We start from the raw sequence: 18,902 nt of genomic DNA on the forward strand, positions 1-18,902 counted from the left end.
CAGATGCAGACACAGTAGAGACGTCATTTTGAATCAGTGCAGAATGGATAGACCACTCAGGAAACACGGAGAGGGATAAAAACAGGGTCCCTGCCGCTCACCATTCACGAAAATAAATTCCAGATGAATCAAGACCAAACGTGAGAAGCAAGAACACCTAAAACCTTCAGAACAAAATATGTAGAAACATCCTTACGACTTCAGGTAACAAGAACTTTTTAGGCATAAACCATAAAGGAAAAAGATTGATGCATTTGACATGAAAGTTCAGACCGTCTACACAGCAACATGGTGGAAGGGGCAGGGGCGGCCCCACCCCGGTACAGAGAGCATGCCGCACTGACCCACTCTCAGGGCCACGGAGGGCCCCGCGTTGACAGAGCTTGGGGCTGACCTTGGCCGGAATATGCAGGAGGAAGCAGAGCCTGAAGGAGGCCGGGGGAGGCTCCCGGGCACCGGTCGTCCAGGGTGAGTGTGTGTCTTAGGTGGCCTTGGTTTTAAGTAGGGAATATCGCACAAGGCACAATAATGCCCAAGGTTCGGGCATGGGCGATATGAAGTGAGTCCTCCGCCCGGCCCCACCTGGCCGGCCTCCTGGGTCCCCGTCCTGGGTGGCGCACACACCTCAAAGTGGCACAGACTCACCCACCTGGACCCGGGGTTTTCCCGCCCGAGCAGACTTCTTGGTGAGTGAGGGAGAAGGGGGCTGGAGGAGCAGGGCCTGAGACGGGGGAGCTGGGAGGACTCTCGTACGGGGGCTCCAGCAGGGGAGACCCAGAAGCGCCCGGGCAGGTCGTGGGCCAATGTCCTCTCGGTGCATGGCCACGCCCACACCCCCCTGCACAGACCTGCAGACAGACACGTCCTGAGACTCCAAACCCGCATCCCTAGATCACCAGGAAAGTCGTTCTGAATTTGAAAGGAGAACGCGTGCTGAGCATTTTGTTAATTTGTCCAAACCCATGTTTTCTGATGGATGCACAGAACTTCCGAATCCCAGTTTAATGTGGGGCTTTTCAGATCCCGGGAAAGTCTCGGGTCCTTATTAGGGCCCCGCCACCAGGCTGACTGGCGTTTTTGTGTGGGAGAGAAACAAGAACGCGGAGTCACCGCCTCCCAGCCACCTCCGCCACCCCTGTCGAGGTCTGAATTGGAGCTGCAGGCAGGGACGTGTTTAAAGACAAACTTCCCGGTTGAAACATCATTTGGCTGGGGTGGCCAGATTTAGCAAGTAAAGACATAGGACGCCCAGTTAAATTTGAATTTTAGATAAACGATGAATAATTTTTTACTGTAAGAATACCCAGTGCAATATTTGGGATATATTCAAGTTAGAAAACTATTCACGGGGCCCGCCTGGTGGCATAGCAGTTAAGTTCCAGTGCTCCGCTTTGGTGGTCCCGGTTCGCAGGTTTGGATCCTGGGGCACACACTGACACACCACTTGTCAAGCCATGCTGTGGCAGCATCCCATATAAAGCAGAGAAAGATGGGCACAGATGTTGGCCCAGGGCCAATCTTCCTCAGTTAAAAGAGGAGGATTGGCAACAGATGTTAGCTCAGGGCTGATCTTCCTCACAAAAAAAAAAAAAGAAAGAAAGAAAAACTCTTCACTGGTCATCTGATATTTTAATTTAACTGGCATCCTGTGTTTTATCTGGCAACACTAATTTCCTGCCAACAGCCCAGGGTTAGCCGGCCCACATGTGCCAGATGAGACGCACCTGTCCCCCTAGAGGAGCATCTCAGTGCCCTTCCCAGCCCCGCCCTGGCCAGTTTTTGTCCAGGGCAAGTCACCCGGTCAGCTTTCGGCTCCTCTCTGGGTGGGGACAGTAATTCGTCCTCTGCACCACTGGCTAAAATCGGAGTGATGGACACACTGCGCACTGACCAGGTTCTGGAAAAGTCTCTCAAGTCTTTTAATGCTCTTGTGATCCAGCCATGTGAGACGTTTTAACCTCAAATAGCGTCACCACTTTGAGTACCCTTTCGGCAAATGCTTGCGCACTTTCCAGGCACAGCTCACTGGGCCCCTGGGCCCCGGGGTCCAGACAGATGGGCACGCATTAACCAGCCGCCTTGCAAGAGCCTCTGAACAGTGTAATTTATAACCCGTAGTGACCATTTCAACACCCTTTGCCAGAAACGAGTGCTTTTATAGTATAAAATATTAAACAGCATAAAACGGCCCCTCGTGTTGTGTTTCATTTGCACTCCTTTGAGTTGAAGCGTACAGACAGCAGCGTTGCCTCCACATTCTCCTGGAGATGGAAGGACCATGTCTTATCCATCTGGCTGCCCCAGCGCTGGGCAGGAGCACACGACCCAGCTCTGGACACGGGGAGTGACGTGCCCCCTGCAGGCCTGGCCCCTCAAAAGCGCCCACACCGCCTTCCAGCTCCCTCTTCCCCAACTGCTGGGCCAAAGCGTGGAGACGGGCCCAGGAGCCACCAGACCATTGATGGGCTAAGCTGGACCAGCGTCCTCCAGAACCCCTCCTCCCTGTGGGTGAGTCGGGGCTGGTCTGGGTAGATGAGATCTGGGGGCGGACGTGGAGCGGCGCCTTCCTCTCTGAAGGTCACGAGGTTGGAGAGGAGAGACCCGCTCAGGGTGTTGGCAGGTTCCAGCACGGCACCACTCCTCTCTGCTCTGTGCTCAACTCCACATCCCCCAAAACAACCACCTCAACCCAGGGCCAGCGCCAGAAGCAGGGCCACAGCCCCCTTCATTCACATCCCAGTCTGCTGGTGGGACACCGGAACTTTCCTTCCCAGCCTCTCCCATTGTGGACAGTCCTGTTCCTACAATCAACCCCTTACTCCATGTCATCCGGGGAGGCACAGCTTCCCCAACGAACCCGGCTGATCCCCAGAGTCCCTGAGCGCCTGTGTGGAGCAGAGCCCTCCCACTGCACCCGTGACCACAAGGGAGGTTCTGGACCGTTTATGACAGCAGCCAGCTGACCCCGACTGATACACCCACCTCCTCCCCGTCTCCTCGCCAGGGCTGCTGCCAGGCCACCCTCCTGGAGGGACACGTCCTGCTGGCATGGTCCGAGGAGGACGGGAGCAGCATTTACTCAGCCCACACGGGGAGGCCGACCCTGCCTGGGTTGGATTTGTGGGGTAACCCAGACCCACCCCAAATGCTGCTCAGAATCAGGTCACCCACATGGAGGGTGTCCCTGGCTGTGGGTCTGACAGCTCCAGAGCCTGTGGGACCAGGAGGGCGGCCGGGCCTCACTGCGGCTCTCCCACAGATGCAGAGCCAGAGTAGCAAAAGCATTCAGCGCCCACGAAAGTCGCCTCTCACCTGCACAGCGTTGAGCTATGAGATCGTGACTGAGCCCCAAATGAGAATCTGCGGATGTGTCCCCTCCCAGTGGGGACACACTCAGATTTTACTCACGGCCGCCTGTGACCCCCAAGCCCCTGCTGGAGAAAAGGGGCCTAGCCCACCCCCAGAATGTTCTGGGGGGTGCTCAGAGATCTTGTCAAATCCTCTGGCTGGGGCTCCGGGAGACGGCGTCCTTGTCACGGGTAAGTGGGGGCTGGGAGTACCCATCCTGCCTGTGCTGACCCGTCCTGCCTGAGCTGGCCTGCTCTCGCTCTCCTGCGGCAGGTGCCAGCGACCCGACCCGGGACACTCTGTAAACCACCAGCCTGGACGCTCTGGGCCACCGGCATCAGGCAGTTGCTGCTTCTGCACTGGACAGCTCAGGTGACACGGGGGGCGGCGGCCCTTCTGGATCCTCCAAGTGCTGCCCAGCCCCCGGTCTCCCATCAGAGCCTCTCAGCGCCGTGGCTGGCCCCTGAACGCTCCCCACCCATGGCCCCTTCTGTGTCCTTGGGCAGTGGGGCCGCACGGACGACACCACTTCAGCGTCCCTGACGGGGTGTCCCTGTGCCAACGCAGTGACCCAGGGCAGGCGTCGGCAAACCCCTGGTAATGGGCCCCGCACAGGCAGTCCCCGCTGCACGGCCATGTAGGACCACAAACATGGCCTGTGTAGTGTCCTGACCAAAGGGAAAACGACTGTTGTTCTGGGACCTTCAGAACCTGTTAGAACACTGAAAACTTTCTCACTGTTGCTATAAATGCAGAAGATGAAAAAATGGTAAAACCAACGTTTGTCCAGTACACTGCGACTTCAAAGACTAGAAACATGGAGAATTAAGGTGTTTTATCTCTTTGTAAAAAAAACTTATCAAGAGAACCTAATTCTCCCTCCTGTCTTTTAATAGAATTCTGGGCACAGACAACATTGAAATTCAATATTTACTACACACTGTGTGGCAGCCCAGACTGGACGCTGGTGGGATCGGCTGTTTACGGAGTTCCGCCAGCTTCTCCACAAGCGGAGCCATTATGGAGTGGAGAAGATGGGAGAAGGGTGCAGGAACTCTGTGGATTATCTTTGCAACTTGTCTGTACACCTAAAATTATTCCACAACAAAAGGTTTTTAAGTCTGGTGTTGAGAGTTTTAATGGGATGGATCAGCCCTATTGTGGGACCTCGAGCCGGTCAGCTTCCCTCAGAATCCTGCCTCTCCCAGGTCTCACATCCCGAAGCCCCTCCTGGTCACATGTCATCGAGGGACAGAGGAGGGATGCTCGGGTGATGGAAACACTACCAGAAGTGGTCTGTGTCTGAGATCCGTGTGTGGAGTAGACAGGCTGATTTGATTCAACCCCACATTTGGTTTTGGTGCAAAATCGCTCAGTTTTTTAATTTTTTTAAAGATTCGGAAAGCTGACCACCATCCCTTGAGTCACCCTCATCGTTTAGTCCAGGTGGGGGTTGGGGGTGCGTGGGCTGTGGAATGATCCAGAAACTGATAACTCTGGGTCAAGGGCAGGAAGAGATAATTCACAGAAAACAGACTATGAGAGGTTCTTAAACACGCGAAGCAGCTCCACCTCACACGTGACGAGGGACTGCAGATCACAGCCCGTCCCCGTCAGATCGGCAGAGACCCAGGTGAGGCTGTGGGAAGAGGCCCCACATGTGGTGGGGGGGAGGATGGAGGCGACATTTGCCCTTTGACCCCACATGCTCCTCTCTGGAAGTCAGTACAGGGGGCACACCTGCACAGGTGCACAGCAACGAAGTGCCCGTGGTTCCCGCATCTGTGCTGGGAAGAGCGAGGCTGGAAACAACTCGGCCCAGCTGGAGGGACCCACCGACAGACCACAAGCCCCTGCCAACTGCAGGGGAAACCTGCCCAGGGTAGGGGGCAAAACCTCCCCACGGACGATGTCCCTAAAACTGGGCCAAGGGCCTGCCGCCAAGTGCTCTAGTTGTGAGGCCAGCAAATCTTTTTCAAATTGAAACTGAGGATGAAGGAATTAAAATTTCCCACTGTTAGGGTGAAACCAGGTCTTGTTCCCACGAGGTTATCGTGGGAAACAGAGTAACCAAAGTTTCTGAGCTTGCCTTGCAGAACAGCAGGAGGACCGCTGATAAGACAGGAACTTGTTGGCAGCCCCTGCCTGACTAAGCGTCTTGCAGGAACATTGAGAAGCTACAATGACTGATTGTAAACTTTAGACGTCACAGACTAAAGATACACCGGGTGCAACACAGAACAGACAGTCATGCCTGTGTGGGGAACTCTCAGAACTTCAGCCCCCAAGGCCACACACTCCCCCTTCCCTACCTAAAACCCCAAATAAAACCCCTTGCTTGTAGCTTCTCGGGGAGTTTGGGATTCCAGCGTGAGCTGCCCGTTCTCCTTGCTCAGCACTTTGCAATAAAATTCCTACTTCTTTCCGCTACGCGTGGTGTCCGAGTCTGGCTTGCTGTGTGACAGGTGAGCAAACTCACTTCAGGTTCAATATCAAAACGGTTCTGACAAAAAATGTCTACGTAGATATACAGGAGAGAGAGTACATATGGGGAAATATGGACACCTGGTGAATCAATTCTTGCAACTTTTCTGTAAGTTTGAGAACGTTTAAAAACAGTTAAAAATGGTAATCTATGAGAAGAGGAGGAGAGGGTGGATGGAGACAAGGTGGGAGTGAGAGCTCTTTATCTTTTTGGTTTTATAACCATGTAATTGTATTATCTATTTTCTCAATTTAATCATTTTTATAAGACTATGATAATAACAAGAACGAACACAAAAACTTCCACTTCCTCCCACGGCTCGTGTCCATGACAAAGGCAGCGCAGAGCTGAGACGGCGCTCCACAGGCACAGCACAGAGGAGCACGCGGGCACAGAGAAGGAGGGGAGCACGGGGGAGTATGGAGGGGGCACGGGGAGCACACGGACAGGAGGCAGCACCACGGAGCGCAGGGAGCACCACCATCCCAGAGAGGCAGGAAGACCTGAAAAGGGGCAAACTCGTTGAGGTGACCCCCACCTTGTGGAAAGCAGTCTGGAGCCTTGACCAAAACAATGATGACAGCACGCAGCACCCCGCCCCCCACTGAGCCGTGCCCCTCCTTCACGCCCACACAGATGAGCAAGGACACTGAGTACAGCTGTATCGGCAAAGGGAAGATTGGAGATGTGCTGAATGTCCAGCAGCGGAGAGCTAGTTCAATACCTGACCACAGTGCTGGACTTACCATAACAAGTAACAGAATCTCTATAATAATAAGGTTAAATTAAATTAAAATCAAGACAGGGTGGTATCAGCATAGGCATAGAGAAATAGATCGATGGAGCAGACAGAGAGTCCAGAAAAGGACTCACATTCACACAGTCAGTTGATTTTCAGCCCACGCGCCAACGTGCGTCCATGGGAGAGGAGAGCCATCACAGGAAGTGTGCTGGAACCAGTGGACACGCACACGGAAAGCGAACCCTGACCACCACTCCACCACACACGTAAAAATAACTGGAAATGAATCACAGTCTCAACCTCGAATGCTGAAACTATAAAGCTTCTAAGAACACACAAGCAACAACACTCATGCACTCGAGGCAGGCGAAGATTCCTCGGAAAGGGCACAAGCCACGGAAGAAAAACTCGATAAACTGAACCTCATCAACACGAAAAACCTGCGCTCACCAAAAGGCCCATTAAGAAAATGAAAACACAAGCCACAGACTGGGAGGAAATATTTGTAATATATCCAACTGACAAAGGACTTGTTCCAGAATATATAAAGAATTCCTACAAATCAACAAGAAAAACGATAAATGATCAGTAAAAAAAATTTGAGGAAAAGACTAGACCGGGCACTTGACTAAGAAAGGTTATCTAAAGGGACAGTGAGGGCCGGCCCCACGGCTTAGCGGTTAAGTGCGCGCGCTCCGCTACTGGCGGCCCGGGTTCGGATCCCGGGCGCGCACCAAGGCACCGCTTCTCCGGCCATGCTGAGGCCACGTCCCACATACAGCAACTAGAAGGACGTGCAACTATGACATACAACTATCTACTGGGGCTTTGGGGGGCGGAAAACAAAGGAGGAGGATTGGCAATAGATGTTAGCTCAGAGCCGGTCTTCCTCAGCAAAAAGAGGAGGATTAGCATGGATGTTAGCTCAGGGGCTGATCTTCCTCACAAAAAAAATAAAATAAAAAAAATAAAGGGACAGTGAGCACATGGGAAGGTGCTCAACTTCACCCATCATCGGGGACATGCAAACTGAAGCCACCGAGAGGTCTCCCCACGCCCCATCAGAGCAGCTACAGTGGAAAAGACTGACAACCACGTGCTGGCGGGAAGCAGAGCAAACAGAACTCTCCTGCGTGCCGGCGGAAGCAGAAATCCTACAACTGCTCGGCATTTCCCATGAAGGTCCACACACCCCTGCCCTATGACCCAGCCACTCCTCTCCTAGGGTTCTACCCAACAGAACAGAAAACACCCAGGCACACAAACGTCTGCAGCAGCCTCATTCGTAACAACTCAAAACCAGAACAGCCCAAACTCCGCCCACTGGAGAACGAATAAGCAAAGTGCAGTGTGGCCATGATAAGGAACATGACCCAGCAACAGAAAGAGGTGAACTACTGATACACCAACAACATGGGTAGATCCCAAAAGAAGTCAGAAACAGAAGACTGCATTCTGTGACCTTCAACGAGTTTGCCGACTAGCTGAAGCAGGACCAGCTCGCGGCGTCGGAGCGGTGGTGCCTCTGGGCTCTGGAGGGGTTAGTCTGCTCAGGCTGCCGCAACAAAACACAACAGAAACAACAGACACTTCTAGTCTCACAGCCCTGGAGGCTGCAGTCCAAGATCAAGGTGAGGGCAGGGCTGGTTCCTCCTGAGGCCTCTCTCCTGGGCATGTAGACGTCATCTCCTCCCTGTGTCCTCACACAGTCGTCCCTCTGTGCGTTTCTGTGTCCTAACCTCCTCTTCCTATAGGGACACCAGTCACACTGGATTCGAACCCACCCATATGACCTCATGTTAACTTAATCACCCCTTTAAAGATCCTTCCCCAAATACTGTCACATTCTGGGGGACTTGGAGGTAGGACTTCAACAGAGGAATCTGGGGGGCACAGTTCAGCCCATCACACCCCCTAAGAATGGAAACAAGGCAGGGATGCCTGCTCACGGTTCTTACCCTTCAGCGTGGTGAGGTTCCGGCCAGCGCAGTCAGGCAAGGAACGACGTGCCTACAGAGTGGAACGGAAGAAGCGGACGTCTCCATTCTGTAGTTGACGTGTCTACAAAGAAATCCAAGAATCCACAAAAACACTGCAAGAACTAGTAAGTGAGTCCAGCAGTTCACGGATACAAGATCAATTCAAAATCACTTGAATTCTTTATGCTGGAAATGAAGGTGCAGACACCAAAATTTAAAAAGACAACGCTATTTACACTAAAAAAACCCAAACAAACCTCAAATGTAAATCTAACAAAACATGTACCAAGCTTGTATGCTGAAAACTAAAAAATGTTGATGAAAGATCTAAAAACAAGGCATATTGTGTCCCTGGATTCATGATACAACCTAGTAAAAATGTCAGTTCTCCCCAAATTGATCTGTGGGTTTAATGCAAGTCCTATCAAAACCCCAAGAATGTTTGTGGTAGATGTAGGTAGGTCATTCTAAGCTTTTTGTGGGAAAGCACAGGCCCCAGGCAGCTAAGGTAACTTGGGAAAGAAGGAAGCAGTGGGAGGAGCCACTCTCCCGACATCGAGGCCCCCCTGTGGCCACAGGGGAGAGACAGTGTGGTGCTGGTGGGGGACAACCCAGAGATCAACGGGTCAGAACAGAGAACCAGGAGGAGACCCAGCAAGTACGGCCAATGGTTTTGACCAAAGTGCAAGAGCAGGTCGACGGAGGAAGGAGAGCCTGTCAACAAGTGGTGCTGGGGCGACTGGACGTCCACAAACAGAACGGTGAGCCTCCACCTAAACCACACAGCTTCTACAGAAATGAACTCCAGTGGATCACAGGTGGAAATGTAAAATGAAGACTATAAAACTTAAAGGAAAAAATAGGAGAGAACCCTTGAGATCTAGACTAGTGTAAGGCTTCTTAGACTTGACACCAAAAGCATGATCCGTAAAAGGAAAAATTGACAAATTGGAGTTCCTCACAATTTCAAGCTTCTGCTCTGTGCAAGACCTTGATAAGCAGATGAGGAGTCAAGCCACAGACCCGGAGGAAATGCTTGCAAACCACATGTCCAATAATGGACTAGTTTACAAAGTATGTAAAGAACTCGCAAAGCTCAACAGGAAAACAAAAGAAACAATCCAATCAGAAAATGGGCAAAAGACACTGAGACATCCCACCAAAGAGGATCCAGGGACGACGCAGGCGCACGTGACAGCCAGTCCTCGTCAGCAGCCATCGGGGAAGCGCCGATTAAACGCACAAGGGAGGTCTCTGCACGTGGCTCATAACGGCTGAAGTGAGAAATAGGGACAGCACCAGACGCTGGACAGGATGTGTCAAAATCGGGCCGCGCACTGCTGGCGGGAACGCAAGAGGGGACAGCCGCGCTGGAAGACAGTTGGGCAGATTCTTTAAAAGGAAACATGCGACCCAGCAGCCCCGCCCCCGGACGTTTGTGCCGCAGGGACCGGAGGCCGCGCTCACACGGAGGCCGCGCTCACACGGGGCCCGCGCTCACACGGAGGCCGCGCTCACACGGAGGCCGCGCTCACACGGAGGCCGCGCTCACAGGGGGCCCGCGCTCACACGGGGCCCGCGCTCACAGGGGGCCCGCGCTCACAGGGGGCCCGCGCTCACAGGGGGCCCGCGCTCACACGGGGCCCGCGCTCACACGGAGGCCGCGCTCACACGGGGCCCGCGCTCACACGGGGCCCGCGCTCACAGGGGGCCCGCGCTCACACGGGGCCCGCGCTCACACGGGGCCCGCGCTCACACGGGGCCCGCGCTCACACGGAGGCCGCGCTCACACGGAGGCCGCGCTCACACGGGGCCCGCGCTCACAGGGGGCCCGCGCTCACACGGAGGCCGCGCTCACACGGAGGCCGCGCTCACACGGAGGCCGCGCTCACAGGGGGCCCGCGCTCACACGGGGCCCGCGCTCACACGGAGGCCGCGCTCACACGGGGCCCGCGCTCACAGGGGGCCCGCGCTCACACGGAGGCCGCGCTCACACGGAGGCCGCGCTCACAGGGGGCCCGCGCTCACACGGGGCCCGCGCTCACAGGGGGCCCGCGCTCACACGGGGCCCGCGCTCACACGGGGCCTGCGCTCACACGGAGGCTGCCCACGAGGGTGTCAGAGCAGCTTCGTTCTCAACAGCCCTGACATCACCCCAGATGTCCTCCACAGGGTTCGTGACTGAACCGTGGCCCCTCCACACCACCGACACTGCCCCAAGGTAGAAAGGACGGGCCCCTGATGCCACAGCCTGGGTGAACCCTCAGCGAGCGCTGAGTGACAAAGCCAATTCGGAAGGTTCCATCCTGCAGGAGTCCACTGAGAGAGCCTTCTTGAAATCACAAGATGACAAGCACCAAGAACAGGCCAGAGGGTGTCAGGGAAGGTGGGAATTCGGGGTGCATCTAAGGGCATCAGGGGGATCCCTGGGTGGGGGACGGTTCTGCACCTCCGCCGTGTGGTGCCAACATCCTGGCTGTGACGCGGCACGCCACACTCTGCAAGGTGCTACGGCTGGAGGAGGCTTTACAAAGGGAGCATGGGCTCCCTGCGTGACTTCTTACAGGGGATGTGAACGTACCAGTATTTCAAATAAAAGGTTTAGTTTAGAGAAAGGGCTACTGAGCCCCTTGGCTCTTGGGAGAAATGAGATACGGAGTGAAACACAGCAGTTCCCAGAATCTTTCACGTAACAAGAGATGAAGGCCGAACCCAAGGCCCTTCTGAGCCCCGCCTGCCTCCCAGGCCTGCCCTGGCACCCCCGCGTGACCCGCACCCCCGTGTTACCCAGCACCGTGCCCTGCCTTGCGCGGGCCTGCCCTCTCAGGCCTTTTCCCTCTGCTACTAGGCCACTGGCCAGTCCTCTCTCACCCACTCACACTCAGCTCAAGCGTCTGCGAGGCTGATCACTCCTGCCCTCCAGGCCAGCTCCCTTACCTTCCCCTGTGGCCATTTAGACCTGGTCACTCTCCAGCGGAGTGAGCCCTTGCAAACGCAGAGTGAACCAGGTGAACCTCTGAACCATCTTGCATTCACCATTTCCAGAAGGCAAGATGCAGCTCAGAAGGGGAAGTAACTACCACGGCCGCGTGGCTGGAGCCCTGCAAAGGAGGCAGCCAGGACAGCTGGCCACTAGGACACAGCTTGACGCGCAGAATCTCGGGGGGGTGAAAGCTCTGGAAGTAAGAGTCTTGTTACCAACGAAGAAACTGAGGTTCAGAGATGACAGATGGCTTCATTCAGCCAGTCAACAACCATTGCTGAGCAGGCGCCAGGTACAGAACATGTGGCAGGTTCTGAAAGCAGCTGCCAAAGAGGAAGGCATGTAGAGGCTGCCAGCTCCCCCGGCACAAGTCACCCTGAGCTCGTGCCCCTCTACTAACTGGACACAGGGGCCACATGCACACAGGGCACTGGGGCACCCGTCGGACCCCAAGGATGGGACAAGTGTCCAGGGCTCTCATTCTCTCCACAAGGCAGGTGAGAGCCACAGAAATGCCAAACCAGCTGGGCTGGGAGGCTGGGGTGGGGATCCATGGGCTCTGGCCAGGTGCATGTTTGGGGGCTTTCAGGCCCTGAGACAAATCCTGCTGAACGTCTCCCCTGGCAGCAGACAAGGCCCGGGAGGTGAAAGGGAACCTTTCCAGATGCCCGAGCTGCTGACCCTGCCTCTCCGGGGGGTGGCTTCTGGAAAGTCTCATTTTCCTCTCTGAGCGTCTCGGTCATATACAAATCTCTACAAAGAAGTTATTATATTTGCAATCGGGAGAAAAGCCAACCTTTTAAAAATTTAAAAGTAAGAATAAAAGCTCGACGGTCACTCATTTGAGAGCCCAAACCTGCAGCAATCACAGTCGGAGCCAGCCGTCTCCACGACTGTTTACAGACGGAAACCATAATTTCTACTTAGCTGTCCTCAATCTCTCTGAGCAAAACTGTGGTCAGAGACCGAAAAGAGGGAGGCCGAAGGTCGTTTTGCTTTCTGAAGACGCTCATGCAGAAAGTCCTCCCGGTTCCCTCAAACGGAAGCCGCATTTTGTTCAAAGACGGAAAACACTTCCCAAACGTCGGTGCTGCCTGGAACCCTGCCTGTCCTCAACCCCGGTCAGGCGGCTCGGAGGGCGGACAAGGCCGGACCTGCAGCCTGGAGGCCACGTGTGGCCAGGGGATGGCGGCAGCCCCTCGCTCCACACCGGGCTGCGGGGGATCCCCGGAAAGTGCAGTCAGATGCAGGGGTGAGCGGTGAGGGGCGGATTCATCCCCACTCACTTCACTGCCTTATTACCAAAAAAACACAAAAGTGGAATCTCCTTAAAAATATTTGACGTTTAGTCGTCTCACGAAAGGAGACTGGGAGTCGCACTGGAGAGGCAGGCGCGGCCTCAGACCCTCAGACGGAGTCCCCACGGGACAGGGCAGCCACGGAGGGCCCGGCCTGGGCGCGGACACAAGCCCCAAGTGGAGGCCGCCTCTCTACAGAGAGCCCGGACAGGCCGAGAGGAGTGCGTTGCGTCTGGGGTTTTAACCCCATAAGAAAACATCCCTGTGTAAACAGAGAGAGACATGTGAAAGCGAGGCAGCCAGGGGTGGCTGCGCCCTGCTCCTCAGGCCCGGGGGCCCGAACACAGGGCGACTCTGGCACGTTCTGCCAGCTGCCCGGCCTCGACCAGAGAGTGCAGCTCCCCGGGGAAGGCGGCGTTTGCACGGTCACCTGGATGCACCCTCTCCCGCTCAGACCCTCAGTCTCGGCTCCTGATTAACCCGGGGCTCTGAACTCAGCAGCTCCCTTACGTGGAGGGTGTCCCTTCAGGGCACTGCTGCGCCAGGGCCGCGGAGAGGACAGCGAGAGGACAGACCGAGTGCCCACAGCCACACCGTCCCAGCGGGAAAGGAGGGAGGAGGAGGAGCCTGAGTGTCCCTCCGCAGGGGTCTCAAGCGGGAGTGGGGGGGAGTGGGGAGGGTGGACAGTCTCACCAAGCAACAGCAGGCTCCGGAGAGGCTGCCAGCCCCCAAATAAATTATTTCTTAGGCAGCATAGTTTGTTTTGAAGACAAAATATTTTGGAATTTGGTTTAAAAAAAAAGTGCATGGGGAAGATCAGAGGACCAGAGGCCACCTTTGCCACAGAAGATCTTGGACTCAGATTGCACCTGCCCTGGACCCCACATGTTGGGGGAGTGCCTGCTCTGCAGCAGCTGCTGCCATTGGCCAGGCCGCGGTGTCCATGGTTTCCTGTGGACGCCCCCCTCCCCCGGGATGCACACGCACAGGGGTCGCAGGCCAGCTCCTCGTCCACTCCGAGGTTCCCCCACCAGTCACCCAGGACAAGAAGATAACAGCCACACTCCCCTAGACTCGGCCTCTGGAGAAGCAGCAGAGGCCACCAGAGTCACGGCCTGCTGACCAGGACGCCCCGAGCCCAGGTCTCAGAGACCAGCAGTTTTATCCAATTTGCAGCCACAGCAGCAGCTGCACGGGATCCTTCAGACACGGATGTTTCAAGGACTTAGAAGAGGGGAGTGGACAGAAATAACCCCACAGCTGCACGGGACAGCCGTTTATTACAGGATGTTACACGTTTGGAAAGATGCATTCAACAAAAAATTCTAGCCTCGTCCAGCTCGGTTCAGGTGGAATATTCCGAGACTTGAAACTCCTGTACGGGAGAAGACAGGCCAGGAACTGCTATAAATTAATTACGAGGAAACAAAAGGCCTTCCTCATTTATCCATGCAAGCACGTATCACCAGTAACTTTTCACTTTAAAACCTGCATTGAATCGCTAGAAAGCTGGTTGGAATTCGGTCTCACCCTACTAGACGTGGCCTCAGGGTCTTGGCCCTGGGGCACAGCCCTTACCTCCCAGCCAAGGTGGCGGGGGTGGGGGGGGGTGACGACAGACCTGTCCACCCCAGGGTGTCCCTCTCCCTTGTTCCTGCAGGGGATGAGGACGGACTCTCAGGGGCTGAGCTGCCGGACAGTAGTTGGGGGGTGGGGATGGTGGGGCTTGGGGTGAGCCGCTGCTTCCCCGCTGGAGAGGGAGGGCCCAGTCCCCGCCCTCTCTGCTCTCTCACCATGTGCCTCAGGCCCAGGGAGGGGCAGCACTGTCCCTGAGCCATCCCGAGGTCATTTAGGGGCTCCTGTTCCGCAGACTCCCTCTGTGTGGGCTCATGGGGTACGAGTCTGGGTTCCATTCTTTAGACTGAAGGTCACAGGTGCTCACAAGAGCCCAGCTGAGGGGGGTATGGGGCTCGGACTAAACTGGCCAACCTTGAGCACACAGGTGAGGAGCCCAGCCGTCCCCTGCCTCCTCCCAACAGGCTAGGCTCTTGGAAAGGTCGGCTCAAGCCCAGAACTCGGGCAGGGGCTTCACCGGCCCCCCCACAGGTTCTGTCTGGAAATACACCGGCTCTTACATTGTCCACCTGCCTCTCTTTATCCCGCACACTTCAGACTGAACCACATCCATCCTGGAACAAGATGGGAAGGGAGGAAGGAAGAGGAGGAAGGAGGAGGTTGGCCAGCTGGTTACTGGTTGGCTGGTCTTTAGCTGAGCCCTAACGAGGATTCTGCCTCTGGACCCCGGGGGCAGCGACGCCTGAGAGCCTCTTGGGAGCACGGCAGGAGGATGGGGCGACCACACCCCTTGGCTGCACATGCAGGGCAGCAGTGCACACACGGGGTGGTGCTGGCTTGGAGGGGACGGCCTCTCGGTCCTTCCTGGGCAGATGGCTGCAAACACAGGCACCTCGCCTCTCGCTGGACATAGTGGGCCCAGGCAGACGCACACGGGTTGACAGCCACTACCAGGAGGCCCCAGGTGGGCTGGGAACACTGAGCCACGATGGCAACTCAAACCCACCAGTTCCTGAAGGCCCCTGGGGGCCCCTCCTCCAATGTCCTGGAGAAGGCAGACACCCCTAAAGCTGACCTGAAGCTGCAGGACTGAGCAGAACAGGTGCCCACGAGCATGGGAAGGGTGTCACTGTAGCCAGGGCAGGCGCTTCAGTCGGACAGGCCGTGCGGGGTGCAGAGCAAACTGCTCAGCTCCTTCCCCTGAGCAACCCCACAGGATGGCTGGAGAAACTGAGGCACTGGCCCACGGTCATGCGGCAGGGGTGGGGCCGCCTTACCTCCATGGCAGGCAGGCATGTCCTACTCTGACCCACCAGACGTGTGTGAGCCAGTCTGTTCTTGGCGCCCAGAGCAAAGCCAGGCCCCACAGCGCAGGCTGAGGTGACCGAGCAAGCCCACAAGGGCCAAGAAGGAGCAGTCACGACCCCACGGTGCAGATGAGGGAACTGAGGACCCACCCAAGCTCTGCCCAGTGGTCTCTGTGCTGCGGACATGGCCCAGCCCACTTGCCTGTCACCCCATCACTAACCCTGGCCCTCAGGACCCTGGCCCGGCACAGAGAAGACCCTGTGTCCAAAGCCAGCTGGCCTGCAGCCGACCCACCCACTGGCCCAACACAGGCTGGAGGGAAAGCCACCCGCCGGACGTGTTCAACTTTTCTACAGATGGTAACCTCCCGTGACAGCCTCTGTCGTCTCAATAGTTTAGAAACTGCATCTGTGTGCGGGTGTATAGACACGGCACACACATTCCTTTTTACTCTAAGCTGATTCAGGCAACGATGCTGCTTGCCCCGGACACCCTGGAAATCCACACGTCGGCCAGGACGTTGTCACTGGCCACAGACTAGAGTGTCAGAAACATACTGCCAAGGATCCAGCGACCCAGGATGACCAAAGACCTGGAAGGCGCATCTGACAGCCTCTTTAAAGTAAAAGTCCCCCCACATTGCCGAGGGCTGGTTTCCCAGTGAACCTCTCTTCTACAGGCACCTTCTCCCTGGTTCATTTCCTCCGTGACAAGAGGCGACACTGAGGAGAAATGTTGAGCAGTACAGTAACCAAAGAAAAGAAAGAGAGAAAGACAATCCCAGAACCCTCAACGCACGTCACTGAGAGAAGCCAGCCTGAGGAGGTGACATGTGTGTAATTCCAACTCTGTGACGTTCTGGAAAAGTCAAAACTGTGGGGACAGTGAAAGGACCAGTGGCTGCAGGGAGCTGGGGGGGACTGGGTGGAGCAGAGAGGACTTCAGGGCAGTGGAACTACTCTGTGTGACATTACAGTGATGGGTACACGTCATCACACATCTGTCCAAACCCACGGGAGGTCCAACAGTGAGAGTGACTCATGTGACTGGATGTGGATGACAATGACATGTCACTGTGGGTTCATGGATTATAACAAATGCACCTCGGGTGGGGATGTTGACAGTGGGGGAGGCTGTACTTGGGGGTGGGGCAAGGAGTATATGGGAACTCTCTGTACCTTCTCCTCAGTTTTGCTGTGAACCTAGAACTCTCGAAAATAAGCTCCATTTTTAAAGGAAGACAATCCCGGCACGTGAAATGGAGTCCCCACTGTCAGGCAACCTCAGGCAGTGTATTTCTAAAGCACACACTCTCTCTCCTTCCCATCCATTTAGAAGACATGGGAAGAGGGGATGAGGGTGGGGAATCCAGAAGTAAACCAGGTCCCCTCACAATGCCCACAGAGTCCGTTTGTTCTCTGCATGTCCGGGGCAGTTCTGTTCAAGAGCAGGGCCAAGGTGTTCAGCCTAGACCCTGACCCTGAGGCTGGGGTGTGGAGCCGCCTGCTGGGGAAAACCTCCTCCCAAGTCACAGCAGGCCTCCCCACCACCGCCCTGGGAAGAGCAGGACAGCAGCCCACCCAGGATCTCCATGCCCCCTAGAAGAGGGCAGCCGCCCGGTCTCAGACACCAGCCTACTCACCGCAGTGCCCTGGGGAGGAGGACGATGAAACCCGTCAACAAGCAGAGCCAGGGGCTCCCCGTGGCCCTCTCGCCCGCCCGCTGGGACGGCGGGCGTCCTGGAGGAGGCCCCAGTGGGTCACAGGGGAGTGGGATGTGGCGGGCCTCCTCCCTCGGGCACCGCGGGTGGCTGGGAGCCTGGCTGGTGGTCCCGATGGCCCTGCTCCCGGTTGAGCCCTCCAGGCGCCCCTTTCTTCTCTGCCCCTCAGGCGGCGGCGGGAGACACAGCCTGACAAAGCCGTGGGTCCAGAGCCAGCAGGAGGCGGGAGCACAGCCCGGAGATGCCACTGTCGCCATGGCAACGCAGGCGGGGAGGGCGGGGTTGGGGACCGGAGCCCGGGGTCCCCACAGCCGCCCGGTGGGGCAGGCCGGGGGGCTTTGTTTATTGTTCTGTACACTCTGCTTCCTCCCTCCTCCCTCTGCTCACTTTTTAGAAGGTCCTGAGGCAGCAGAGCAGGCATTTGAAATACTCCACCTCCATGAGGCCCCTTTCGTCTGTGGCGGACGCTCATCACATGCCCGGGGAGGCGAACGGTGGGTACTGTGCGTGTGTGTGTATGAGATGGTGTGTGTGTGCGTGCCAGCATCCCTCACACTCAGGCTCGCTCCCGCACTCACACTTCACCCTCACACTTGCCTGCACCCCCCAGTTTCAGGGGTGCTGACTGACACTCGCATCCCCGGGGCACGTCCGCTCCCCCAGGCCCTGCGCTGAGCGCTGGCCACGGACTTACCTATTTACTCCCTGCCACACACCTGTAACGTGAGCGCTATTATTACTATTATCATACTATTACCATTACTATTTACTATTACTATTACTAATACTATTACTAAGGAAGCCAAGGAGATAAGTGTCCCCGAGGTCACCCCTGTGTAAGTGAGGATCCTGGACACACGGCCGTGTCACACGTTGATGTCAGTGCCAAGACCACAACCAGCGGGCATGGGCAGGCGGCAGGCGGTTCCCGGCCCACTGTCCGCAGGAACGAGCTGCAGGGCTCAGCTTCCCGAAGGGTCCGGAGCAGACTCTGAGTGTCGTCACCCACGTGTCCACCGCACTCCCAGTCTCACCAACTTCTTTGCAATTCAGGAAAACATCCGCAAGCCCCAACCGCCTCCAACCCCAAGACTCTCTCACTAGGGACCTGGTAGGACGCAGAGGGTCCCTAGGATCCTCGGAAGTCCCCACTCCTCACTCTGTATTTGTACACACACTCTGGCAGCATCCACACACCTGGCACAGAGAAGGCTCCAATATGTTGCTTATGAAATTAAGAGTAAACGCAATGAGGAGAAAATCTTCCAAAAGACGAAGACACTCCGCGTGCAGCAGAAATCAGGTTCATGTCTCAGGCCACCCCCACTGGCCGAGGGGCCCATCCCTCATCTGTAAAGTGGAGACTCTGCTGGTGGGGCCCCACCCGCATGGCCAGAGGATTCGTGGGGTCTGCTGCACGCACTTCCGTAAAGGCCCCCCTCACAGCACCTGTCCGCTGACGCC

Source organism: Diceros bicornis, chromosome 22 (genome assembly GCF_020826845.1).
Source record: "Diceros bicornis minor isolate mBicDic1 chromosome 22, mDicBic1.mat.cur, whole genome shotgun sequence".
Lineage (NCBI taxonomy): Eukaryota > Metazoa > Chordata > Mammalia > Perissodactyla > Rhinocerotidae > Diceros > Diceros bicornis.